Raw genomic sequence first — 8761 nt, forward strand, 5'->3', positions numbered from 1 at the left:
CCGCAACATGGTCTGACGGTAATGTATTCCGCTTCGGCGTTGGATAAGGATACCGAGTTTTGTTTCTTGGAGGACCAAGACACAAGAGATCTCCCAAGAAATTTTCAAGTACCCGAAGTGGAATTCTATCAACCTTGTCACTGGCATAGTCTGAATCGGAGTAGCCAACAAGATCAAAAGAAGACCTCTGAGGATACCAAATGCCAAAGTTTGGTGTATGGATTAAGTATCTCACTATCCTTTTCACAGCCTTAAGATGACATTCTTTAGGGGCTGCTTGATATCGTGCACACATGCACACCCTTATCATAATATCGGGACGGGAGGCACATAGATATAATAATGAGCCAATCATAGAGCGGTAAACGTTTTGGTCAACCGGGTTTCCATCCTTAGTCAAGTCAAGATGTCCACTAGTAGGCATGGGTGTTTTCATACCTTTGCTTTCTTGCATGTTGAACTTCTTGAATAAATCCTTGGTATACTTTGTTTGGGAAACAAAGGTACCCTCCTTGGTTTGCTTGATTACAAACCAAGAAAGAACTTGAGTTCACTCATCATAGACATCTCAAACTTCTCTGACATTAGCCTTCCAAACTTTTCACTAAAGTGAGGGTTAGTTGAACCAAATATGATATCATCCTCATAAATTTGGCACACAAATAATTCATCATTAACCCTTTTAGTAAAAAGTGTAGAATCATTTTTTCCAATCTCAAAGCCTTTTTCAATAAGGAACTTAGTGAAGCATTTATGCCATGCTCTAGGAGCTTGTTTAAGACCATAAAGAGCTTTGTGAAGTTTGTAAACATAATCACGTTTATTGGGATTAACAAAGCCGGGTGGTTGTTTAACATAGACTTCCTCCTCAATTTCTCCAATTAGAAAAAACACTTTTAATGTCCATTTGGTAGAGTGATATCATGGTGATTGGCATAAGCATGTAAGATGCGTATGGACTCAAGTCTAGCAATGGGGGCATATGTCTCACCATAGTACATACCTTTGACTTGAGTGCAGCCTTGGGCGACGAGACGAGCCTTGTTGAGTCCAACTTGTCCATCCTCATCTTTCTTATTCCGAAACATCCATTTGGTTCCAATGACATTTTGGTTGTCATCCGACTTTTCTACCAATGTCCACACTTGATTTCTCTCGAAATTGTTTAGCTCTTCATGCATGGCGTTCACCCAATCTGGATCATCAAGAGCCTCTTCAACCTTCATAGGTTCAGTACTGTAAATGAATGAGTAATGTTCACAAAAGTTAGCCAAATGAGTTTTAGAGCGAATAATTCTCCCGGTTTGAATATCATCAAAGATTTTTTCGATGGGATGATCTCTTGAAACTCTTGCTCTAACTCGTGAGAGCTTTTGTTTGAGTCGGGGTGGAACATCCTCTTCATTGTCTTGTTCTCCCACTTTTCCTTCTTCATTATTGTTGGCATTGTTGTCCTCTTGTGGCGGTGGAGAAGGAGGTCGATGAGGTTCATCTTGTTGTACTTCCTCGTTTCCTTCGTCTTGACGTGTTCCACTTGTGGATGCCTCCAAGTCAACTTGTGGTTCACCTTGTTGTGAAGTTGAGCCTTACACTTGAACGAATGAGGTACTCTCCTTTACCTCCGTTGGATGAATCTCGCCAATAGACAAATCTTGAATTGCTTCCGAGGGATCAATTGGCAATTGCTCTACTTGCGAGCCGTTAGATTCATCAAACTTCACATCTGCCGTCTCTTCAAACTTTCGGGTGAAATTGTTGTAGACATGGTAAGTGTGAGAGTTTGAGCCATAACCCAGTAGAAAACCTTCATGTGATTTAGGGGTTAATTTCGAACGATGATGCTTACCAAGAATGTAACACTTTGAGCCAAATACTCGAAAGTATCCAACTTGGGGTTTGTTACCGGTGAGAAGCTCGTATGTCGTCTTGCCGAGAAGCTTGGAAGATATAGTTGATTTGTTGCATGACAAGCTGTCTCAACCGCTTCTGCCCAAAAGTGTTTTGGCGTCTTGTATTCATCAAGCATCATTATCGCCATCTCAATAAGTGTCTGGTTCTTCCTCTCAACAACTCCATTTTGTTGAGGTGTGTACATAGCCGAGAACTCAAGTGAAATCCCTTCTTCATCAAGGGAGGTATCCACATTTGCGTTCTGGAACTCCATTCTGTTGTCGTTGCGAACCTTCTTGATCTTCACTTCAAATTGATTTTGGGCCTTCCTAGCAAAGTTCTTGAAGATCTTTTGAACTTGCGATTTATCATCAAGAAAGAACACCCATGTAAATCTTAAAAAATCATCACCAATGACCAAACTGAATGAGTTACCACCGAGACTCTTGTAGGCGTTTGGACCAAAAAGATCCATGTGAAGTAGCTTGAGCGGTCTTCTTGTGGTCATAATGTTTTTCCCGGGATGACTTACTCCAACTTGTTTTCCTGCTTGACAGGCACTTCCAAGTCTATCCTTGTCAAATATAACATCTTTAACACCAAGGATGTGATCACCTTTAATAAGCTTATCAAGATTTCGCATGCCCACATGACCTAGCCTTCTATGCCACAACCAACATTTAGAAGATTTAGCAATTAAGCAAGTTCTAGGTTGAGCCATTTTAGTGAAATCAACAATGTATAGGTCACCTCTACGTATATCGGTAAATACCATATTATGATTATCTCTTAGAAACACTTGGCAATCTACTTCAATAAATAGGACATTGAAACCGAAATCGGCTAGTCTAGACATGGAAAGTAAATTATAGCGAAGAGATTCAATGAGCATAACATTTTGGATGGAGCTGTCGTGTGAGATGGCCACCTTACCAAGGCCAACCACCTTACCCTTTGAGTTATCACCAAAAGTAACATACTTTCGAGGGCCATCGTTTTCAGCAAGCTCACGAAACATATCCTTGTATCCGGTCATGTGATCGATACATCCACTCTCAAGAACCCATTCCTTTCCTCCGACCATATAACCACAAAGGTTAGCCATAAGACCAAAGTGTCTCATATACTCATCAAGATCAAAGTCACTATCATCATCCTCATCATAATATCCATGTTCAACATCGTCTTGTGATTGATCATCACCTAGAGAGAGTGATTCATTGGATGTATGACCATGACAATGTGCATCTTTATGAATTCTAATGAGTTGAGAAATGATTCTACTAATGACTCCAACATCTCCTTTGCCACGCATAAGGTCACGAAGCTCAAATAGACAATCATAAAATTCAGGGTCACTAGGTTTCATTTTATGAAAAGCAATGGACTTTTGAAGAATCTCATTTTGGTTTTTCAAGGAATAGTTTGGAAAGCGTTCCTCGAGATATCTCCATATAGTGTAAGCACATTCAAATGTAGGCAAGCATACAATCAAATTTCTAGGAAATCCTCTCATGATAAGATTAATAGTTCTAAGATTGCGGATCATGTCAAGGGACTCATCGGGGGTTGGATGAAATGGAACAATAGGAGCCGCACAAGGGCTAGTAATATACTTGTTCAAGTGATATTCATTGAAAATCTCAAGCATCACATTTTTCCAAGCACTATAGAACTCTCAATAAAGCATAGGCACTCTACGTCTAATACTCCCAATCGTAGACTCATTCATGTTCCTTCAATGGTGATTAAACCAAAGCAATGGAGACCAAGGCTCTAATACCAATTGAAAGGATCGAGAAGAGGTGTCTATAGGGGGGTGATTAGACCCTCAACAAGCAAAAGTAGCAATTTTTAAGTTCTTTAAGTTGAGGTGGAGTTTTCGCACAAGTTTAAGCATTCACAATACATTTCAAGCAAGCATGACAAGAGTATGAGCAGCGAAAAGAGTAAAGCATGCATTTTGCAAGAAACTAAAGGGATGGGATTGGAGTGTGCAAATGCAATGAAGACACAGAGATTTTTGGCGTGGTTCCGATAGGTGATGCTATCATACTATATCAAAACTATAGACACTGAAGTTTGTCCCAGTCAGACTCGTCCCCCCTCCCTGTTGTCAGGCTCAACCTAGTCGCTAGACTCGAGCTTGATCACATCGGAGGGCCAACCTCATCCTTCGTATTGCACTCTGTCTTCATCGGTGGCAAACCTCGCTATCGCCGCCTCATCATTTTCCCTGGTGTCCCTCTGCCCGAGAACGATCGGGTGTCCCTCTTCACTGCCCGGGACACAATATTCACCAGTGGAACAATGAACTCTGCATCCGCCTGGGTCTCAATCTTTGAAAAGTTGAACTCTGAACACAATGTCATGGACGCGCGTGGCGATCTCCACCATCTTGAAGGCTGATAGGTCTCCAACGTATCTATAAATTGTTATTGTTCCATGCTATTATATTATCCATCTAGGATGTTTTATATGCATTTATATGCTATTTTATATGATTTTTGGGACTAACCTATTAACCTAGAGCCTAGTGCCAGTTTCTACTTTTCCTTGTTTTTGATTTTTCAGAAAAGGAATACCAAACAGAGTCCAATTGACCTGCCAATTTTTGTGGATTTTTTATGGACCAAAAGAAGCCCCTGAAGTAAAAGAGTTGGGCCAGAAGAGTCCCGAGCCATCCACGAGGGTGGACGGTGCGCCCTACCTCCTGGGCTCGCCCCCTTATCTCATGGACGACTCGGAGCCCCCCCTGATGTGAGACCGACGCCAAAAATTCCTATAAATACAGAAACCACCAAAAAGAAACCTAGATCAGGAGTTCCGCCGCCGCAAGCCTCCGTAGCCACCAAAAACCAATCTAGACCCGTTCCAGCACCCTGCCGGAGGGGGGAATCCCTCTCCGGTGGCCATCTTCATCATCCCGGCGCTCTCCATGACAAGGAGGGAGTAGTTCACCCTCAGAGCTGAGGGTATGTACCAGTAGCTATGTGTTTGATCTCTCTCTCTCTCTCATGTTCTTTATTCGGCACGATCTTGATGTATCGCGAGCTTTGCTATTATAGTTGGATCTTATGATGTTTCTCCCCCTCTACTCTCTTGTAATGGATTGAGTTTTCCCTTTGAAGTTATCTTATCGGATTGACTCTTTAAGGATTTGAGAACACTTGATGTATGTCTTGCATGTGCTTATCTGTGGTGACAATGTGATATTCACGTGATCCACTTGATGTATGTTTTGGTGATCAACTTGCGAGTTTTGTGACCTTGTGAACTTATGCATAGGGGTTGGCACACGTTTTCATCTTGACTCTCTGGTAGAAACTTTGGGGCACTCTTTGAAGTTCTTTGTGTTGGTTGAATAGATGAATCTGAGATTGTGTGATGCATATCGTATAATCATACCCACGGATACTTGAGGTGACATTGGAGTATCTAGGTGAAATTAGGGTTTTGGTTGATTTGCATCTTATGGTGTTATTCTAGTAGGAACTCTAGGATAAATTGAATGAAAAGAATAGCTTTGTGTTATTTTACTACGGACTCTTGAATAGATCGATCAGAAAGGATAACTTCGAGGTGGTTTCATACCCTACAATAATCTCTTCGTTCGTTCTCCGCTATTAGTAACTTTGGAGTGACTCTTTGTTGCATGTTGAGGGATAGTTATATGATCCAATTATGTTATTATTGTTGAGAGAGCTTGCACTAGTGAAAGTATGACCCCTAGGCCTTGTTTCAACGCATTGCAATACCGTTTGTGCTCACTTTTATCATTAGTTACCTTGCTGTTTTTATATTTTCAGATTACAAAAACCTATATCTACCATCCCTATTGCACTTGTATCACCATCTCTTCGCCAAACTAGTGCACCTATACAATTTACCATGTATTGGGTGTGTTGGGGACACAAGAGACTCTTTGTTATTTGGTTGCAGGGTTGTTTGAGAGAGATCATCGTCATCCTACGCCTCCCATGGATTGATAAACCTTAGGTCATCCACTTGAGGGAAATTTGCTACTTCCTACAAACCTCTGCACTTGGAGGCCCAACAACGTCTACAAGAAGAAGGTTGTGTAGTAGACATCAAGCTCTTTTCTGGCGCCGTTGCCAGGGAGGTTAGCGCTTGAAGGTATATCTTTAGATCTTGCAATCGAATCTTTTTGTTTGTTGTTTTATCACTAGTTTAGTCTGTAAATGAAAACTACAAAAAATGGAATTTAGGTTGCCTCATATGCTTCATATTTTTAATATCTTTCGTGAAAATAAGGATTCTGATAATTGTGCCAAAGTGTTAGAAGAAGAATGCATTAAAATGTTTGGCACTAAATCTTTGGATTATGAGCATGATTGCAATGTTGTTAGTATGATGCCCTTGAATATCCATGATGCTAATGATATGCGAAGCCACAAGCTTGGGGATGATATGTTTGACGAAGGTGATATTTTTTGTCTGCCAAGTTTTGATGAGCAAATTTATTATGATGATAGCATGCCTCCTATTTATGATGATTATATGATGAAAGTGGGTTTGGAAGAGTGTCAACTTTAGGAAGTAATGATCTCACTATTTTGGAGGGTGTTGAATCTTATTGTGATAATTATGAAAGTGGATTTGGAGAGGTCATGACTTTATTTAGTGATGAATCCACTATTTCGGAAGAGGTTCCAATTGATTATGAGAACAAAGTTTCTATCTATGATGATTATTGTGATGGCATGTATACTATAAAGAATAATGATAACCATGAAACTTGTCAGCATGATTTTAATTTTCAATTGGATTATGCCTCACATGATAGTTATTTTGTTGAGTTTGCTCCCACTACTATTCATGAGAAGAAATTTGCTTATGTGGAGAATAATAAAAATTCTATGCTTTGAAAAGAATGCTTTAGGTGATGGTTATATTGTTGAATTCATTCATGATGCTACTGAAAATTGTTATGTGGGAGGAATATATGCTTGTAGGAGTTGCAATAATATCAAGTTTCCTCTCTATGTGTTGAAAACCTTGAAGTTTTGCTTGCTTTACCTTTCTATGCAAGTTGATTCTTATTCCATAAGTTATTTGCTCAGAAAATCCCTATGCATAGGAAGTGTGTTAGACTTAAATGTGCTAGTAATATGCTTCATGATGCTCTCTTTGTGTTTCAATTCTTATCTTTTATGTGAGCATCATTGAAATCATCTTGCCTAGCTAGAAAGGCATTAAAGAAAAGCGCTTGTTGGGAGACAACCCAATATTTACCCCTACTGTTTTTGTGTGTCCACATGATTAATCTACTATAGTAATCATGTTTTATACCCTTTTGTTTGAATAAAGTGCCAAGTAATACCTTTGGGAGGGCTTATGGTGATAGTTGATTTGATCTTGCTGAAAAACAGAAACTTTTGCGCTCACATAAACAATTCTCGTTTTTGACAAAAGCGTGATAAAATACTGATTCTTTTTGTAGAAGATTAATAAATGAATTGCCTAGGACTTGTAAGTTTTCAGAATTTTTGGAGTTATAGAAGTATTTGAGAGTTACAGATTATTACAGACTGTTCTGTTTTTGACAGATTCTGTTTTCTATGTGTTGTTTGCTTATTTTGATGAATCTATGAGTAGTATCGGGGGGTATGAACCATAGAGAAGTTGGAATACAGTAGATATTACACCAATATAAATAAATAATGATTTCACAAAAGTACCAAAAGTGGTGATTTTATTTCCTTATACTAACGGAGCTTACGAGTTTTCTGTTGAGTTTTGTGTTGTGAAGTTTTCAAGTTTTGGGTAAAGATTCGATGAACTATGGAATAAGGAGTGGCAAGATCCTAAGCTTGGGGATGCCCAAGGCACCCCAAGGTAATATTCAAGGACAACCAAGAGCCTAAGCTTGGGGGTGCCCCGGATGGTGTCGGGGAAACTGATCCACGAACACCTATGGGGCCGGCGGACCGGGCCCCTTTCGGTTCGGCGGGGGGCGGAGATCACACGAAGAGCAGATCGAGGCGAAGCACACGAGCAGTTTACCCAGCTTCGGAGCTCTCCGGAGAGATAACACTCCTACTGCTGCTTGTTTGATTATCTTCTGTTCTTGCTCCAAAGAGAGGGCGTAATGTTTTTCTGGGTTACGAGTGAGTCGAACCTCGCGAACCTCCGAACCCCCTCTACGTTGTGCATGGGCCTCCTTTTATACGCTAAAGGGGTCACCGACAGGTGGCAACGCAGAGAAGGGTACAAATGTAAAAAGTGAGGTGGTTAGTACAGTTACTTGTACAGTGCACCCTACCTAACCCTGACGGCAGGGGACAAGGGCATTAAATGCCCGTCTGAGTCGCCCAAATAGTGCAGAAAAGGACCGTTAGGGGAACCACCGTTCACCACGATGGCGATCTTGTCAGCTTCGCATGCCACTACGCACCGCTGGCTGCACAGCCTCCCGCCACGCGCGCTTGGAGAGGCCCCCAGGGCGACACGTTGGTGGATGCGCTGGAGCGTGGGCACAGAGTGGCCGCCTGCCGTGGCAAGTGCCTTGCCGCTGCTGTTATCTTGTCGGGTCCGGAAGCTTGCCGCTCACCGGGCCTCGAGGTACCTTGGTTGGTCTTCCCGGCAAGCTCCTCTTGCCGGGGCCTTGTTGCCTTGCCGGAGCGCGTGGCGCGTCGCGGCAAGTTCCTTGGAGTGCCTTGGTTGGCCTTCCCGGCAAGCTCCTCTTGTCGGGGCCTTGTCTCCTGAGCTTAAATACTTTGTTCTTGAATGGCTCCAAGGGAACCACGGAGGATCTTGGCGTTCGCCCGGCGAGCCTTGCCGCGGGGTGCTGCAACTGCCCGTGCACAAGTTCGGGGTACTAGGGTACCCCTATTCTAGTACACCGACA

Source organism: Triticum aestivum, chromosome 2A (genome assembly GCF_018294505.1).
Source record: "Triticum aestivum cultivar Chinese Spring chromosome 2A, IWGSC CS RefSeq v2.1, whole genome shotgun sequence".
NCBI lineage: Eukaryota > Viridiplantae > Streptophyta > Magnoliopsida > Poales > Poaceae > Triticum > Triticum aestivum.